Source organism: Tamandua tetradactyla, chromosome 1 (genome assembly GCF_023851605.1).
Source record: "Tamandua tetradactyla isolate mTamTet1 chromosome 1, mTamTet1.pri, whole genome shotgun sequence".
NCBI classification, from domain to species: Eukaryota; Metazoa; Chordata; class Mammalia; order Pilosa; family Myrmecophagidae; genus Tamandua; species Tamandua tetradactyla.
In genome coordinates this window covers 3,027,102-3,046,585 of record NC_135327.1, presented here as the reverse complement: position 1 = coordinate 3,046,585, position 19,484 = coordinate 3,027,102, and the positions used below count along the sequence as shown (strand labels likewise).

The 19,484-nt window shown below is 41.0% G+C and overlaps 1 protein-coding gene across 3 annotated transcripts in view; it reads right to left on the bottom strand.

Annotated features, from left to right (window-relative positions):
- The window catches only part of B4GALT5 (beta-1,4-galactosyltransferase 5), a 90,902-nt gene that overhangs the window by 38,174 nt on the left and 33,244 nt on the right, over nt 1–19,484 (bottom strand). The window contains exon 1 of one of the 3 annotated variants that reach the window (XM_077167072.1): nt 16,277–17,397. The exons of the other annotated variants lie outside the window; for them this stretch is intronic. The gene's annotated coding sequence lies outside the window, so the exon portion shown is untranslated. Of the gene's footprint in view, nt 1–16,276; nt 17,398–19,484 lie in introns of those variants that run through there. 3 annotated transcript variants of the gene reach the window in all.

Sequence of the window (19,484 nt, the reverse complement as noted above, 5' to 3'; positions counted from 1 at the left end):
ACAGAGAGAAGGAGACTTTAGAAGGGGTCTTGAAAGAGGGGCTCTGAAAACGGACAGGGAAGAGCAGAAACGAAGACAAGGGCATAGGGGGCTCGAGGAACGAGCGGCAGTCCTGGCTGGAGTGAAGGGCGCGGGTGGCGAGCACAGGAGAGGGTAGGTGCTGCGTTTAGGGGTCGGTTCGCCATTCTGAAAGCCAGGACACTGAAGGTGTAATGCAAGATCTGATTCGTGGGGGCGGATAAACAGGTAAACAAATTCACCCCTGCTCAAAATGCTCGGCTCGGGGTAAGGAACTACGTTTTCAGTTGACGGATCTGAGGTCCTAAAAGGGAGCACCATCTGCAGGTGAAATGAGTCAGGTCCCGCACACAAATCCCCACTGGGCACTAAAAGCTGGGCACCCACATCCTGCCGAGGAGCAAGCTTTCCTTCCAGGTCCGAAGGCAACCTGATGAAGACGTCAGGTACAACTCAGGGACAGCTGACCAGCCAGGAGGAGGGGAAGGGTGGAGGTGTGGCAGCACGAGGATGGGTGCCGCCTGAGGTCCGGGGTGCACGGGCACGCCGGGTTCCTTACCTGCATTCGCAAACAAACTGAGAGGCAGGTCATCAACCCTCATCTGACAGATGAGGGAACTGAAGGTTAGATAAATAGCTCGATCGCACGGAACCAAGATCAAGACCACAGCAGGTCTGTATCTCAGAGTCCACGCTTTAAAAAAAAAGGCCATTTCATCTCTCAGGTTCCCAAGGCCTAAGAACGCCTCGAGTCCACAGCTCCTCTCCCACCCTTTGCTGACTGACTCCTTTATTCTGGGTCTTTACTGTCAATACAGCACATACAGTGAGTGCCAAAACTCAAAATAAAGTCTAGGGTAGCGCTAATAGTTGACAAGATTTATAAAATCATGTAAATTTGAGACTCCCTGAATTTCTGCATTTCAAAACGACTTTCTGTAGTGCGCACTGGAATCTAAGAGGCAGGGTAGCAGAAGCAGTCTCACCCCTGTAGAAACAAAATTTACCTCATCTCCTAACATGCAAGGCATTTTTTGAGACCCCAAACTTCAAACTTTCCAGCGTTACTGAGAATCCTTTTCTCAAATAGCACCTATGTAATATCTATGAACATGCGCTAGCCACCTGAGGGAATGGTCTTGTTATGTTTTAAACAGTGATCGTACAATGTGTACATTGGGGGATTAAGCACAAAAATACAACCACGCTCTGCCTTAATAAGGGCTCCAAGCCCGGGAATTTCCTTTTCATCTACCCCCAAAATGAGTCATAATTATCCTAAAACTTCTGCTGCTTCTCATCGTAACTGCACCATTCAGGTTTCCTCTACCTCGTCTAAAACCAGAAGTATTCCTCCATAAACAACTCCTGTTCTCCATGCTGATTCCCTTCTGGAAAGGAGATGATTTCCCGAGAATATACTATACTCAGGTTACTGTTAGTGTGACAGACTAATGAGGTTATCTACTCTTCGGGAACTAAATGCTTCCACAAGATAGCCTTCCAATTGCTATTAAGTCCCAAACTTTCAAATGCATGAAATCAAAGCCATGATTTCCCTACAAAGGCGAAAATTACCATAGTAAACACCTGAAAATTTCTTGTCAAAAGGCTTATCAAAACAAGGTCTTCCTTTACCCTCTGTGAATACACTTCCTCAGACCAAATGTCCACACAATCAGCAAACATCAAATTACAGTCCTAAAAAGGGGTCCTCGGAGCCATGCAAAACTGCACATTTTCCCATTTTCTATTATAGAACTCTCCTGTCCAGCTGATCCAGAACAATCTAAGACGATAAAACTGTTAGAAGAAAATGTAGGGAAATATCTTATAAATCTTATACTTGGAGGCGGTTTTATAGACCTTACACCCAAAGCAAGAACACTGAAGAAAGAAAGAAAGAAATGGGAACTTCTCAAAATTAAATACAAATGGCCACAAGGCACATGAAGAGATGCTCAACTTCCCTGGCCATTAGAGAAATGTAAATCAAAACCACAATGAGAGAGAGGTCCCAAGATGGCGGCTTAGTAAGACGCGCGGGTCTTAGTTCCTCCTCCAGAAAAGCAACTAAAGAAACAGAAACAATACGAAACAGCTCCTGGAGTCACGACAGAGACCAAAAAGACAGCGTACCCCATTCTGGAACAGCTGAACGGGCAGGGAGAATCTGCTGCGGTGAGCTACCCGAGGGGCGCGCGTTTTCCCGGCCGGGGCGGCTGGCGACTGGGGTCCCCTCCACGCACGTGGCTCCCCGGTCTGACTGGGAACGTTGGATAGCGGGGCCCTCCCGTCACGCTTGGCGTTTCGGGCCAGCTGGGCAATTAGGACCGGCACTCCCCCAAGCCAGGGCGGCCGGCGACACCCCCCGCCCTCCACGCGCGGTTTCCCGGGCCGACTGCCGTGCAGACAGACGAGCGCCACGAGCGCCACCTACTGGGCAGGAAAAGAAAAACAGAGCCCAGAGATTTCACAGAAAAAGCTTTCAACCAGCTGGGTCCCACACCCAGGGAAATCTGATCAAATGCCCAGACACCAGCAGAAAATAATGGATGACGCTCGGAAAATTGAAGATATGGCCCAGTCAAAGGAACAAACCAATAGTTCAAATGAGATACAGGAGCTGAGACAACTAATGCTGAATATACGAACAGAAATGGAAAAATTCTTCAAAAACCAAATCAATAAATTGAGGGAGGACATGAAGAAGACATGGGCTGAACAAAAAGAAGAAATAGAAAATCTGAAAAAACAAATCACAGAACGTATGGGAGTGAAGGACAAAGAAGAAAAAATGGAACAAACAATGGATACCTACAATGGTAGATCTAAAGAGACAGAAGCTACAATTAGTGAACTGGAGGATGGAACATCTGAATTCCAAAAAGAAACAGAAACTATAGGGAAAAGAATGGAAAAACTTGAGCAGGGGATCAGGGAACTGAATGACAATATGAAGCGCACAAATATACGTGTTATGGGTGTCCCAGAAGGAGAAGAGAAGGGAAAAGGAGGAGAAAAACTAATGGAAGAAATTATCACTGAAAATTTCCCAACTCTTATGAAAGACCTAAATTTACAGATCCAAGAAGTGCAGCGCACCCCAAAGAGAACAGACCCAAATAGGCGTTCTCCAAGACACTTACTAGTTAGAATGTCAGAGGTCAAAGAGAAAGAGAGGATCTTGAAAGCAGCAAGAGAAAAACAATCTGTCACATACAAGGGAAACCCAATAAGACTATGTGTAGATTTCTCAGCAGAAACCATGGAAGCTAGAAGACAGTGGGATGATATATTTAAATTACTAAAAGAGAAAAACTGCCAACCAAGACTCCTATATCCAGCAAAATTGTCCTTCAAAAATGAAGGAGAAATTAAAACATTTATAGACAAAAAGTCACTGAGAGAATTTGTGACCAAGAGACCAGCTCTGCAAGAAATACTAAAGGGAGCATTAGAGTCAGATACGAAAAGACAGAAGAGAGAGGTATGGAGTAAAGTGTAGAAAGAAGGAAAATCAGATATGATATATATAATACAAAAGCCAAAATGGTAGAGGAAAATATTATCCAAACAGTAATAATACTAAAAGTTAATGGACTGAATTTCCCAATCAAAAGACATAGAATGGCAGAATGGATTACGACCCAGCAATACCACTGCTAGGTATCTACTCAAGGGACTTAAGGGCAAAGACACAGACGGACATTTGCACACCAGTGTTTATAGCAGCATTATCTACAATTGCAAAGAGATGGAAACAGCCAAAATGTTCATCAACAGACGAGTGGCTAAACAAACTGTGGCATATACCTACGATGGAATATTATGCAGCTTTAAGACAGACTAAACTTATGAAGCATGTAATAACATGGATGGACCTAGAGAACATTATGCTGAGTGAGTCTAGCCAAAAACTAAAGGACAAATACTGTAAGGTCCCACTGATGTGAACCGACATTTGAGAATCAGCTTGGAATATATCATTGGTAACAGAGACCAGCAGGAGTTAGAAACAGGGTAAGATAATGGGTAATTGGAGCTGAAGGGATACAGACTGTGCAACAGGACTAGATACAAAAACTCAAAAATGGACAGCACAATAATACCTAAGTGTAATGTAACTATGTTGGAACACTGAATGAAGCTGCACCTGAAATATGGTTTTTTGTTTGTTTGTTTGTGTGTTTGTATCTTTTGTTTTTGTTTTTTTCTTTTTCCTTTTTATATATATATATATATATTAGTAGTAGTATTATTTTAATTCTCTTCTCTATATTAACATTCTATATTTTTTTCTGCTGTTTTGCTAGTTCTTTTCCTAAATCGATGCAAATGTACTAAGAAATGATGATCATACATCTATGTGATGATACTAAGAATTACTGAGTGCATTTGTAGAATGGAATGATTTCTAAATGTTGTGTTAATTTCTTTTCTTTTTTTTGATTAATAAAAAAATTAAAAAAAAAAAAAAGAGAGAGAAAAAAAAAAAAAAAAAAAAAAACCCACAATGAGATATCATCTCACACCCACCAGAGTGGCCATTATCAACAAAACAGAAAATGACAAGTGCTGGAGAGGATGTAGCGAAAGAGGCACACGTATCCACTGTTGGTGGGATTGTCAAATGGTACAACCGCTGTGGAAGGCAGTTTGGCAGTTCCTCAAAAAGCTGAATATAGAATTGCCAAATGACCCGGCAATACCATTGCTAGGTATCTACTCAGAGGACATAACGGCAAAGACACAGACATTTGCACACCAATGTTTATAGCAGCATTATTTACAATTGCGAAGAGATGGAAACAGCCAAAATATCCATCAACAGACGAGTGGCTAAACCAACTGTGGTATATACATACAATGGAATATTATGCAGCTGTAAGACAGAATAAAGTTATGAAGCATGTAATAACATGAATGGACCTTGAGAACATTATGCTGAGTGACACTAGCCAAAAACTAAAGGACAAATACTGTATGGTCTCACTGATATGAACTGACATTTGTGAATAAACTTGGAATATTTCGTTGGTAACAGAGTCCAGCAGGAGTTAGAAACAGGGTAAGATATTGGGTAATTGGAGCTGAAGGGATACAGATTGTGCAACAGGACTGGATACAAAAACTCAGAAATGGATAGCACAATACTACCTAACTGTAATACAATTATGTTAAAACACTAAATGAAGCTGCATGTGAGAATGGTAGAGGGAGAAGGGCTGGGGACATAAATGAAATCAGAAAGAAAGATAGATGATAAAGACTGACATGGTATAATCTAAGAATGCCTAGAGTGTATAATGTTAGTGACTAAATGTACAAATTTTAAAACTGTTTTTGCATGAGGAAGAACAAAGGAATGTCATTACTGCAGGGTGCTGAAAATAGATGGTACTTAATATTTAAAAATTTCATCTTATGTGTGAGACTAAAGCAAAAAATGTTTATTTGGTACAAAATTTATATTTTGACTACTGCATTTCCTAATATAACTTATGTAGATAGCTTGATTGAACACCGTAAGTACTTGGAATCTTGGTTAGGACATGAGATTTTGATGGTTTGTCCACAGTGATGCCCCGATGAATCCCAGAGTGATTCGATCAGTGAGTGGAAAAGTATTTGCAAAGTTCCCTTCGGGGAATGGTGACAATGGGGAGAAATTCAACTTTTCCAAGTTGAATTCTTGATATTCTCACAAGCAGTGTGGACAACCAAAGCTATAGGCTGAGCCCCCAGTCTTGGGGTTTGTTCATATGAAACTTAACCCCACAGGGGATAGGTCAAGCCTACTTAAAATTAAGCCTAAGAGTCACCCCCTAGAGAACCTCTTTTCTGGCTCAGATGTGGCCTCTCTCTCTCCAGCCAACACAACAAGCAAACTCACCACCCTCCCCCTGTCTACGTGGGACATGACTCCCAGGGGTGTGGACCTTCCTAGCAACGTGGGACAGAAATCTTAGAATGAGCTGAGATTCAGCATCAAGGGATTGAGAAAAACCCTAGATTGAGCTGAGAATTAACATCAAGGGATTGAGAAAATCTTCTCGACCAAAAGCGGGAAGAGTAAAATGAGACAAAGTGTCAATGGCTGAGAGATTTCAAACAGAGTCGAGATGTTATCCTGGAGGTTATTCTTACGCATTAAGTAGATATCATCTTGTTATCCAAGATGTAATGGAGAGGCTGGAGGGAACTGCCTGAAAATGTAGAGCTGTGTTCCAGTAGCCATGTTTCTTGATGATGATTGTATAATCATATAGCTTTCACAATATGCCTGTGTGATTGTGAAAACCTTGTGTCTGATGCTCCTTTTATCTACCTTGTCAACAGACGAGTAGAACATATGGAATAAAAATAAATAATAGGGGGAACAAATGTTAAAATAAACTTAGTTTTAAATGCTAGTAATCAATGAAAGCGAGGGGTAAGGGGTATGGTATATGTAATCTTTTTTTTTCTGTTGTCTTTTTATTTCTTTTTCTGTTGTCTTTTTATTTCTTTTTCTGAATTGATGCAAATGTTCTAAGAAATGATGAATATGCAACTATGTGATGATTGTGAATTATTGATTATATATGTAGAATGGAATGATCATGTCAATGTTTTTGTTTGTTGCTAAATATTAAATTAATAAATAAATAAATAATTTTAAAAAAACAAACTTTCTTTCTTTAGTTAACTGACATTCACTTGATAAAGCGATTCAGGATTTATCAAGGCCAGAGCTAAGAGAAAGGCCAACTTACTCCACAAGCGAACGCTGGAAGAACGCAATGACTGCTCAAAATTCGGAAGATTCTATATTCTGGAACATGAGATACAAGTTCTTTTCACAGATTACTTAACACAATGAGGGAAATGTACAGGTACCTCTTAACCAAGGGGCCAAACTAGTTGTCATAACATTGGAAAACGCTAACATTATCTTCAAAATATCCTTGCCAGTAACTTTTAACCTAAACCCAATCAGTGTTTTCCAATGTAACATACCAAACTGACAGCAGACGGGTGCAGAATGAGGCGGGCCCAGTCTCTTCAAAAACTTCCAATAATGGAGGGAGGGCCAAGATGGTGGCTTGGTGAGGTGTCGGATTTAGTTCATCCTCCAGAGCAGGTAATATAGCCAGGAACAGGACGGAACAACTGCTGGGGCCACGTCAGTGACCGGACACACAGAGTACTCCAGTCTGGACCAGATGGACTGGCTGCCAGCGCCCCCAGAACCGTGAGTTCCCCAAGCCGCAGCAGCCAGCACCGCTCCCCCACAGGCTGCTTCCCAGAGGGGAAAGGAAAGGGACTTTACCAGCAGCAGGGTCTGAGCCCAACCAAATGCCAATTGTGGAATTAATTCACAAATTCTGACTGCTAAAAATAGGCTCCCAGCTCAGCTGAACCTTGAGTAAAAGCAGAGGTCATTGGTTTTGCCCCAGCGCAGAGAGGGCAGGGTGACAGAAAAAGAAAAAGAAAAACAACAGATGGGCCCTGAAGGAAAGGAGGAGGCCCATAGGACCTGGAGATACACAGAGCAGCGTACCAACTTAAGCTCTTGATAGGCAAACTCAAGGAACAGGGGTCCTGCTCTGAAAAGAATTTTTCTTTCATTTTGGTGGCGGTGTTTCTATGGCTTCACTGCTCTTTGGATACAGTGGCAGGGCTTCTCAGGCTTCACTGCCCCAGGCATGGGCAGAATTAAGCTTGTTTGAGAGCTTGTCTGGAGCCTGTGCCTTCCCGAGGAGAGGCGTGGGGCCCAGCTCAGGTGGAATCCCTCCCTCAAGGAGTTCAGACCCCAGGGTCTGGAAAAGGGAAGGATTAAAGTCAGCTGACAACCTCTCCTCTGTCTCAACCAAACCCCCAGCAAGGAGAGTCTGCTGAAGTTAAAGGTACTGCAGCATCTTATGCTGGGGGGACCTGCAGGCAGACCAGGCAGGATAGGAAAATGGAGAGTCCAGAGAATTCACAGGAAAGGCTTTCAACCTGCTGGGTCTCACCCTCAGGGAAAACCGACGCAGGGGACTCTTTCCTTCTGAGAGGAGGCCAGTTTGGTCTGGGAAAATGTGCCTGGGGTCTATAATACTTAAGTAGACCCTCCTAAGTGTGGGGAAAAAGGCACTATACAGGCAGGGCAAGAAACAAGAAAACAAAAACTGAAAAACTCTGATCTGTTAAACAGAACCTACGCTAGAGATCCAGAATTAGCTGAACTGAATGTCAAAGATAGACAACAAAGTCATCCAGCAAGAAAATCCTAGGTAAAAAAGTTAAAACAACCTCCAGAATAAACTAATTAAGGTAATTAAATGCCTAGATGCCAGCAAAAAACAATGAATCATACTAGGAAAATTGAAGATACGGCCCAAAGGAACAAACCAACAATTCAAATGAGATACAGAAGTTGAAACAATTAAGTCAGACAGAATGTTCAAACAGACATGGGAAACCTCATCAAAAATCAAATCAGTGAATTGAGGGAGGATATAAAGAAGGCAAGGAATGAACAAAAAGAAAAAATTGAAAGTCTGAAAAAACAAATCACAGAACTTATGCGCATGAAAGGCACAGTAGAGGAGATGAAAAAACAATGGAAACCTACAATGTTAGATTTCAAGAAGGAGAAGATAGGATTAGTGAACTGAAGATGGGACATCTGAACTCAGACAAGCAAAAGAAATATAGGGGAAAGAATGGAAAAATATGAGCAGGGACTCAGGGAATTCAATGACAACATGAAGTGCATGAATATACGTGTTGTGGGTGTCCCAGAAGGAGAAGAGGAGGGAAAAGGAGGAGAAAAACTAACGGAGGAAATTATCACTGAAAATTTCCCAACTCTTATGAAAGACTTAAAATTACAGATCCAAGAAATGCAGCATACCCCAAACAGAATAGATCCAAATAGACGTACTCCAAGACACTTACTAATCAGAATGTCAGATGTTAAAGAGAAAGAGAGAATCTTGGAAGCAGCAAGAGAAAAGCAATCCATCACATACAAGGGAAGCCCAATAAGACCATACGTAGATTTTTCAGCAGAAACCATGGAGGTGAGAAGACACTAGGAGATATATTTAAATTACTAAAAGAGAAAAACTGCCAACCAAGAATTCTATATCCAGCAAAACTGTCCTTCAAAAATAAGGGGGAAATTAAAACATTTTCAGATAAAAAATCACTGAGAGAATTTGTGACCAAGAGACTGGCTCTGCAAGAAATACTAAAGGGAGCACTAAAGACAGATACAAAAAGACAGGAGAGAGAGGTGTGGAGAAGAGTATAGAAATGAAGACTATCAGTACAGGTAAAAAGAAGAAAAATTAGACATGACATATAAAATCCAAAAGGCAAAATGGTAGAAGAAAGTACTACCCGAAAAGCAATAACAGTAAATGTTAATGGATAAAACTCCCCAATCAAAAGACATAGACTGGCAGAATGGATTAAAAAACAAGACCCATCTATATGCTGTCTACAGGAAACACATCTTAGACCCAAGGACAGACATAGGTTGGAAGTGAAAGGTTGGGACAAGATATTTAATGCAAATAACAATCAGAAAAGAGCAGGAGTAGCTATACTAATATCCAACAAATTAGACTTCAAATGTAAAACAGTTAAAAGAGACAAAGAAGGACATTAATAAAAGGAACAAAAAGAAGAAGAGAGAGGATTCAAATAATAAAATCATAAATGGAAGAGGAGACATAACCACTGACCCCATAGAAATAAAGGAAGTAATGAGAGGATACTATGAACAACTTCATGCTAATAAACGTGACAAAGCAGATAAAATGGACTACTTCCTAGAAAAGCATGAACAACCAACACTGACTTGAGAAGAAATAGACGACCTCAACAAACCAATCACAAATAAAGAAATTAAATCAGTCACTAAGAAGCTCCCCAAAAAGAAAAGTCCAGGACCAGATGGCTTCACATGTGAATTCTACCAAACATTCAAGAAAGAATTAGTACTAATCCTACTCAAACTCTTCCAAAAAATTGAAGAGGAGGGAAAGCTACCTAACTCATTCTATGTAGCCAACATCACCCTCATACCAAAGCCAGACAAAGACATTATAAAAAAAAGAAAACTACAGACCAATCTCTTATGAACAAAGATGCAAAAATCCTCAACAAAATTCTCGCAAATCAAATCCAACAGCATATTAACAGAATTATACACCATGACCAAGTAGGATTCATCACAGGTATGCAAGGATGGTTCAACATAAGAAAACAGAATTAATGTAATACACCATATTAACAAATCAAAGCAGAAAAACCACATGATCATCTCGATTGATGCAGAAAAGGCATTTGGCAAAATTCAACATTCTTTCTTGTTGAGAACACTTCAAAGGATAGAAATAGAAGGGAACTTCCACAACACGATAAAGGGAATATATGAAAAACCCACGGCTAACATCATCCTCAATGGGGAAAAACTGAAAACTTCCCCCCTAAGATCAGGAAGAAGACAAGGATGTCCACTATCACCACTGTTACTTGACATTGTGTTGCCAGAGCAATTAGACAAAGTGGCATGTTACAAGATCAACAGTCAAAAATCTGTAGTGTTTCTATACACTAGTAGTGAATAACCTGAATTACAACCAATATGTTAAAAGAAATCACAGAAGACCTAAATAGATGGAAGGGCATACCGTGTTCATGGATTGGAAGACTAAATATGGTTAAGATGTCAATTCTACCTAAATTGATTTACAGATTCAATGTACTACCAATTAAAATCCCAAAAACTTTCTCTTCAGAAATAGAAAAGCCAATAACCAAATTTATTTGGAAGGGCAGGGTGCCCCGAATAGCTAAAAGTATCCTGAGAAAGAAAAACGAAGCTGGAGGTCTCACGCTACCTGACTTTAGGGCATATTATGAAGCTACAGTGGTCAAAACATCATGGTACTGGCATAAAGATAGATATACTGACCAATGGAATCAAATAGTGTTCAGATACAGACCCTCTCATCTATGGACAATTGATCTTTGATAAGGCAGTCAGGCCAACTCACCTGGGATAGAACAGTCTCTTCAATAAATGATGCCTAGAGAACTGGATATCCACATGCAAAAGAATGAAAGAGGACCCATGTCTCACACCCTATATAAAAATTAACTTGAAATGAATCAAAGACCTAAACATTAGATCTAAGACCATAACACTGTTAGAAGAAAATGTAGGGAAATATCTTATAAATCTTATAATAGGAGGTGGTTTCCAATGGGAGACAATATTTGGTAACAATATATCAGATAAAGGTCTAGTATCCAGAATATATAAAAAGATTGTTCAACTCAACAACAAAAAGACAGACAACCCAATTACAAAATGGGAAAAAGACTTGAACAGACACTTCTCAGAAGAGGAAATACAAATGGCCAAAAGACACATGAAAAGATGCTCAACTTCCCTGGCTATTAGGGAAATGCAAATCAAAACCACAATGAGATATCATCTCACACCCACCAGAATGGCCATTATCAATAAAACAGAAAACGGCAAGTGCTGGAGAGGATGCGGAGAAAGAGGCACACTTATCCACTGTTGGTGGGAATGTCAGATGGTATAACTGCTATGGAAGGCAGTTTGGTGGTTCCTCAGAAAGCTGAATATAGAATTGCCATATGACCCGGCAATACCATTGCTAGGTATCTATTCAGAGGACATGAGGGCAAGGACACAAACAGACATTTGCACACCAATGTTTATAGCAGCATTATTTACAATTGCCAAGAGATGGAAACAGCCAAAATGTCCATCAACAGACAAGGGGCTAAACAAGCTGTGGTATATACATACGATGGAATATTATGCAGCTGTAAAACAGAATAAAGTTATGAAGTATGTAACAACATAGATGGACCTTAAGGACATTATGCTGCATGAGATTAGCCAGAAATAAAAGGACAAATACTGTGTGGTCTCACTGATATGAACTGACTTTAGTGAATGAACTTGGATAACTTCAGTTGGTAACAGAGCCCATCAGGAGATAGAAATAGGGTAGCGATTGGGTAATTGGAACTAAAGGTATACAGATTGTGCAGCAGGACTGATTGTAAAAATTCAGAAATGGACAGCACAAATACCTAACTGTAATACAATAATGTTAGAAACTGAATGAAGCTGAATGTGAGAATGATAGAGGGAGGAGGCCTGGGAGCACAAATGAAATCAGAAGGAAAGATAGACGACAAAGGCTGAGATGATATAATCTAGGAATGCCTAGAGTGTATAATGATAGTGACTAAATGAACAAGTTTAAAAGTGTTTTGCATGAGGAAGAACAAAGAAATGTCATTACTGCAGGGTGATGAAAATAGATGGTAATCCATATTTTAAAACTTTAACTGATGTGTGAGACTAAAGCAAAAAATGTTTATTTGGTACAAAATTTATATTTCGACTAGTGCATTTATTAATACAACTTATGTGGACAGCTTAATTGAACACCATAAGTACATGGAACCTTGAGTAGGGCATGAGATTTTGTAGGTTTGTCCAGAGTGATGCCTCAATAAATCCCAGAAGGATTTGAACAGGGAATAATTCAACTTACCAAAGTGGAGAACCCTTGATATTCTCACAAGCAGTGGGGACAACCAAAGCAATAGGCTGAGCCCCAATCTTGGGGTTTGTTCATATGAAACTTAACCCCACAAAGGACAGGTCAAGTCTACTTAAAATTAGGCCTAAGAGTCACCCCCAAGAGAACCTCTTTTGTAGCTCAGATGTGGCCTCTCTCAGCCAACTTGACAACCAAACTCACCGCCCTCCCCCTCTCTACGTGGGATATGACTCCCAGGGGTGTGGACATTCCTGGCAACATGGGACAGAAATCCTAGAATGAGCTGGGACTCAGCATGAGGGGATTGAGAAAACCTTCTCAAACAAAATGGGAAGAGTGAAATGAGACAAAATAAAGTGTCAATGGCTGAGAGATTTCAAACAGAGTCCAGAGGTTACCCTGGAAGTTATTCTTATGCATTAAGTAGATATCACCTTGTTATTCAAGATGTAATGGAGAGGCTGGAGTGAACTGCCTGAAAATGTAGAGTTCCAGGAGCCACGTTTCTTAAAGATGATTGTATAATGATGCAGCTTTCACAGTGTGACTGTGTGATTGTGAAAACCTTGTGTCTGATGCTCCTTTTATCTACCTTGTCAACAGATGAGTAAAACATATGGATTAAAAAAATAAATAAATAATAGGGGAACAAATGTTTAAATAAATTTAGTAGATTGAAATGATAGTGATCAACAAAAGGGAAGGGTAAGGGATATCGTATATATGAATTGTTCTCTTTTTTCTGTTTATTTCTTTTTCTGAATTGACGCAAATGTTCTAAGAAATGATCATGATGATGAATATACAACTTTGTGATGGAGAAAAAAGAAAGAATGTTCATATTGTATGTTGACTGGTTTTATTAATTAAAAAAAATAAAGTTCCAGTAATGTGGGTAAAGAACTTGAATAGACATTTCTTCAAAGGAGATAGACAAATGGCCAACAAGCCCATGAAAAGATGTTCAACATCACTAGCCAAGTGTTGGTGGGAATGCACCAAGGACAACTGCTGTGGAAAACAGGCTGGTGGTTCCTCAGTTAACGAGAACTACCACTTCTAGGTATGTCCAAATGAACTGCAAGCAGGGACTGAGATATTTGTACACCAGTGTTCACAGCAGCATCATTCACAACAGCCAGAGGCAGAAGCGACCCAGTGTCCAGCAGCAGATAAACAAAACGTGGTGTTTCCTTACAATGGAATAAGACTCAGCCTTAAGAAGGAAGGAAGCCCTGACATGCCCTACACGGCTGAACCCCGAGGACATCATGTTGAGTGAAACAAGTCACACAAACGGACCATGTGGCCCCACTTACATGAAACAGCTAGAACATGCAAACACCCAGAAAGCAGAGCAGGGGTGGGGGTGGGGAGACAATGCATGCAGGGTAGAGAATTTCTGCCTGGGAGGATGGGAAGTGGTTCTGATAACAGATGGGGTGGGGCAGCACACGGCTGAGCACACGATTAATCCTGCTATGCCTAGGAGTGGGTGAGATGGGGAAGTTTTTGTTATATTTATGTTTTTACAATTTTTTTTTTAAAGAGCAACTAAAAGACAATTAAATGTCATACGAGTTCTTGGGCTGAATCTAACTGTGGAGGGAAGAGTATCAGAATACAGACAGTAAGTTTTATATCAACGTTAATATTCTTAAACTTGGTAAGTGCATTCACGGTGGTCATATAAGTGAATATTCTTGTCCTTAGGAAATGTACATGGAAGTACATTTTTTCAGGAAGCATGATGCATGCAACTTACTCTGAAATGACTAGAAAACAGATAGAAAGGCAGATTGACGGACAGATAGAATGACACAGCAAATGTAGCAACATGTTAAAACTGGCAGATTTGGGTGCCTAGATGTTTGCTGGAGTAATATGTATGGAGTTTGTATTATTTTTGCAACTGTCCTGTAAGTCTGAAATTATTTCAAAATTAAAAGTTTAATAGAGAAAAAGAAGTTACAGTAATAAAGGGAAAAAAAGGTAGGAAGACTAAGAGAACAAAGAGAGGTAACTAAATAGAGTATATGATTTGGAGGGAAGAGGGTAGCTAAAAATTACATTTTGAGCATTACTAATGAAATCTGAATGATGCATTTCATTATTAATGAAATCTGTTAGAAGATGTCATGGAATTTCTGTTAATTTTCTTAGTTGTAATAATAGTGTTGTGGTTATAAGGAAAATATCCTTTGTTTTTTAACAGATGTATTAAGGGATTAAAAGTCTTATCTACCTACAATTTAATTTCAGATGGCTCAGGTGGAAAAAAATAGACAGCCAGAGTTAAAACAAATAAAGCAAAAATGGCAAAAACTGTTGACTCTAGGTGGAAGGTAACATGTTCACTGTGTTATTCTTTTTACTGTGTTTCAGTTTTTTTTTTTCATAATAAAAAGCAGGGGGGAAAGATAGATTTTGGACGTATCTAAATTGCCAACTAAACCTATATCAAAGAATACTAATACTATTCTAAGAATCCTGTAAATGGGTCAAAACCTGTACACAGGGAGTAAATACCCTAGCAATGATCACATAATAAGTTAAATCATTCAGCGATTATTCTATGCCTCCCTCCTCAAAAAAAAACATTATTTGGTTTTTGAAGTTAAATAATTACACTTACTCTATACCTGTAATTCATGGCAGAGCTTTCAATCTATATCCATATACAATTTTCTTGTTGTTCCTTCACTTAAGTCTCTGGTTAGCTTTCCACTGCTGTCAAGACCAAGTCTAAACTCTCACGCTTAGCATGACTTAGAATTGAGTCCTCAGAACCTGGCCACAGCCTCTGCAATTTCAGTCCTTGCCACCCTCCAACTCCAGCCATATTTCAGACAAAACTGTTCCTGTTGCCTGGAATTGAAGAATAAAATCCAATGGATGGAGGAAGGTAAAATTCCCTACCACAACAAAACCGAGAGGCTGGGAAGGGAAAGGAAGGAAAGCACAGGTGCGGGGAGAGGAAATGATTCCAATGAAGATGGAACCTGTGGTGCCTTCGCTTCTCTCCACATCTCCCTCCCTTACCGCTGGCTTCTACTGTGGCTCTTTTCAATTACATTTCTCCTTCCTGCATCCAAACAAAAACATCACTAATTCCTGAAGCCGGCATTGGTCTCAGGCAAAAATGAACTCCCAGCCTGCACATCCCCAAATCAAACAAACTGAAGATGTCAGTAGTTAAAATTTCGTAACACCCTGTGCTGGCAACCATACAGAACTGAGATGCAACAAAAATTAAATTATCCTGTTCTGTAATAGATTTAGTGCTTTATTTTTAAATATTTACAAGATTGCCAGAGGGAGTAAATTTATCAAGGGATGAGAATTCTAACAGTCCTCCCAGTTCACCTGGAGGCCAATTACCATTTCCCACCACACCCAACAGCAATCAGACTCTCTAGTGCTCCAGTAGCTTAGGGCCCTGTGGGTTTACCAGCAGATGCCTCTGCCCAAGTCTCTCCTGTCCATACACGAGGGGGTTAGTATGCAGGGAGGCAAGACCTGAGCTCCTGCACCAACCTGGGCAACTGAGGAGGTGTGTGTTTTGTTTTGTTTCTTTGACTGCCTGAAGATCCAAACCCAAAATCTAATGTGGCTATATGATTTTTAGGTTCTTTTCTCCCCTTGGTTTTTTTCCTTCTCACCATTATTTTTATGATCAGCAAATGCCCGACATTCATCAACTGTCAGAAGCCATCTGTGCTTTTCACAATTAGATCACTGTTAAAAGGGAGCAAAAGCATGTGTTAGACTTTACTTCAACAACCTGGCAGAAGTCATTAAACGAGTACATGATTTCATCTTTTTACAGCAGAGTCAAGGCACTATGAGGCAAATACAAGCCACCTTAAATAAATTTGGTTCATGAATTTAAACAATGGTGGGCACTGAACCTTCAGGTTTGGGGTTTTTATTAATGCCTCCTTCCATGGCCTCCTCCCCATCCCAAACAAAGCACCCAAACAAGCCTGGCACTTTCTGCAATGCTGCTCATAAAATGACTCATCCCACTAATGTGGTAACTGACAAGTCCATAAGGGACTAAATTTTTATTAGGTAAAAAATGAATTTTAAAAGTTATTATGAGATCCCGCTGCCTGCCCATGCCAAAAAAAAAAAAAAAACAGTTATTATGAGAAAAGCTGTTAACTATGTAAGACTAAAAGAAAAACTCACCTAAAAAGAAAAAAAATCAGGAATCACCAACAACCTTCCACCCAAACTATCGCTCTAAATGAATCTGCAGACTCTTGAATTATCTTTTGCTAATTTGTGGTTAGAGTACAGAACACTCAAGAAAATTAAGCTCATGGCAGGACATTAATACTAAGTAATTTTAAGAGATTATGTCTGCATTTATGCTAAATAATTTATGCTGGGAGCAGTAATAAAAGCGCAGATGAAACTTATCTATTGATTGAAGATTGCACTAGCCCTCTCAAAACTCAAAGAAGGGTGAATTTAAGACCTAGCTCAATATGTACCTACCAATTGATCTCTTCCTACTTAAAAAGTGCCACTGCTAAAGTCTCCCTGACAGCATGGGAGAGGATTCCCAGGGATGAGTCTGCCCCTGGCACCGTGAGATCAACAATGCCATCCTGACCAAAAGGGGAAAAAGAAGTATAATTAATAAAATATCAGTGGCAGAGAGAGTTTAGAGTCGAGAGGCTACTCTGGAGGTTGCTCTTACACAAGCTTCAGTTAGACCTTGCTACCTATCATAACCTGCCAACCCCCAACCAGGACCATTCCAGCCAATCCTAAAGAACACCTAGGGCAATATATAAGATTCCACAAGGATTCCATGCACTAAGGGAACATTCCAGAAACCTACAACCTCCAGATGGGTCCCTGGACCAGTTATATCTTGAAAGCCAGAGGGTCCAGCCTCTCCAGAACTTCAGATAGTTCCATCTCCCTACCCCATATTACTGACAGCCCCTTCCAACATGAAAAAGTTTGAATGGGCCAAGTCCAAATACCGGTAAAGAGTAGAAGAGAAAGATCTAAGGTGATGGTGGAGTTATACAGAGAAGGTCGGGTTCGACAAATGAGGATAAGTGTTGAGTATATTGATATTTCTTTTAGTCTCCAGTATCTTAGAGTAGTTAGAAGGAAAAACCTAAAATTGTGGAATTGTAACCCATACCAAACTCGGAAATCTGTTCTACAACTTATTGTGGCAATGTGTTTTGAAATGTATTGCTTTTTTTGTGTATATGTTATTTTCTACAAAAAAAAAAAAAAAAGTTAGAATAGGCAGAGCCCAAATACCCCTAGAGATTGGGAGAAGGATTAAAGGAGAAGGAAGAGTTATAACAGAGAAGACAGGATTTAACAAATGAGTACAATCGCTGAATCCTTACACTGATATTTCTTTTAGTCTCCAGTGTCTTGGAGCAGCTAGAAGGAAAAACATAAAATTGTGGAACAGTAACCCGCACCACACTAAAATCTGTTTTATAACTATTTGTTGCAGTGTATTTTGAAGTTTATTGCTTTTTTGTATATATATTTCATAATGTAAAAATATTTTTTTAAAAAGAGCCACTGCTCTTACAGACGTGGGGCACCTTGAGCACTGAGCTGGGCAGCGGGGGTGGAGCCCACGGCACGGGGACTGACTGGGCAGCTGCCCAGCGAGGTGGAGGCGGCCTGAGGAGGGAGAGGCACTAAAGTCCTCTTGGGAGCGGAGGGCAGGTGGGGAGGAGGGAACAAAACGATAAAACAAAAGCCTTCGCTGTTTAAAAGGCTCCAGGTTAAACCGCTTTCATGCTCTGGGTGTGACACCAGCTCCTGCAGTTTTCGGGTGAGTGGTGAAGGGGAGTCCTCCTGAGAAGCTGGGAAGGGCTTCTGTGCCCCTCCACCCACACAGAGGCACAATCACTCCGAATTTAGGGCATCTGGGTGCTGCTGTACAGCCCACGAGACGTTCCTGCCAATCCTTCCAAAGGCGTTGCGGTTTGCTGACCTCCTTCTCCTCTGAGGTATCCCCGCTACCCTTCTGGAAGGACCGCAGCCTATCAGCGGGGGAGCCCACAGCCTTCTGGTGGGCAGGGCCTGGAAAGGGCGCACGCGGCCTCCGAGACGGCCACACCCACACCTCCTGCCCTGCAAAGACTGTCCACACCCAACAGAAGGACAAGACCATCAGGTGTGTCCGTCGTAAAGAAAGCTCCCGCCAGGAGCTGGGCTCTAAGATAACCTCAGACACATCATCGCCGCCTACCAGCCTCTCTCCACCCCTCTGGTATCCCCGGCCCCACGCAGCCCCACGCAGCCCCACGCAGCCCCACGCAGCCCCACGCAGCCCCACGCAGCCCCACGCAGCCCCACGCAGCCCCACGCAGCCCCACGCAGCCCCACGCAGCCCCACGCAGCCCCACGCCCCACCCCAGCTCCCCCAAAGCAGCACTTCCAGGACAGCACAAACCATGATGCCTCTGGCGACCTGAGCACTGGCTAAGGGGAACTAAGTTTATTTCCACCACACAGGCTGTAAGTACCCACAAACGTAGAAGTCTCTGAACCCAAATGCAAATGTTAGCTGCTGAGTACGTTAAAGGAAGGCTTCTTAGCAACTGGTGAAATGAATAAGGAATTTGATTCTACTCGATCTACTTCTGATTTCTGAACTTGAGTTGTCTGCATAGGGGAGGAGGGGAAACTGTTTTTTCTTATGCAGCTGAACAGATGAAACAAAAATTATATATAATCAGAACACAGTACAAAGTAAGAGTTGTACCCTCCCATATGACATGTATTTGGCTAACAGGTGAAAATTATCTGTGAAATCTTACTTAGTGTGTGCTCTAGAAGACAGTTTCCACCTTCGGGCACAGAGTAAAT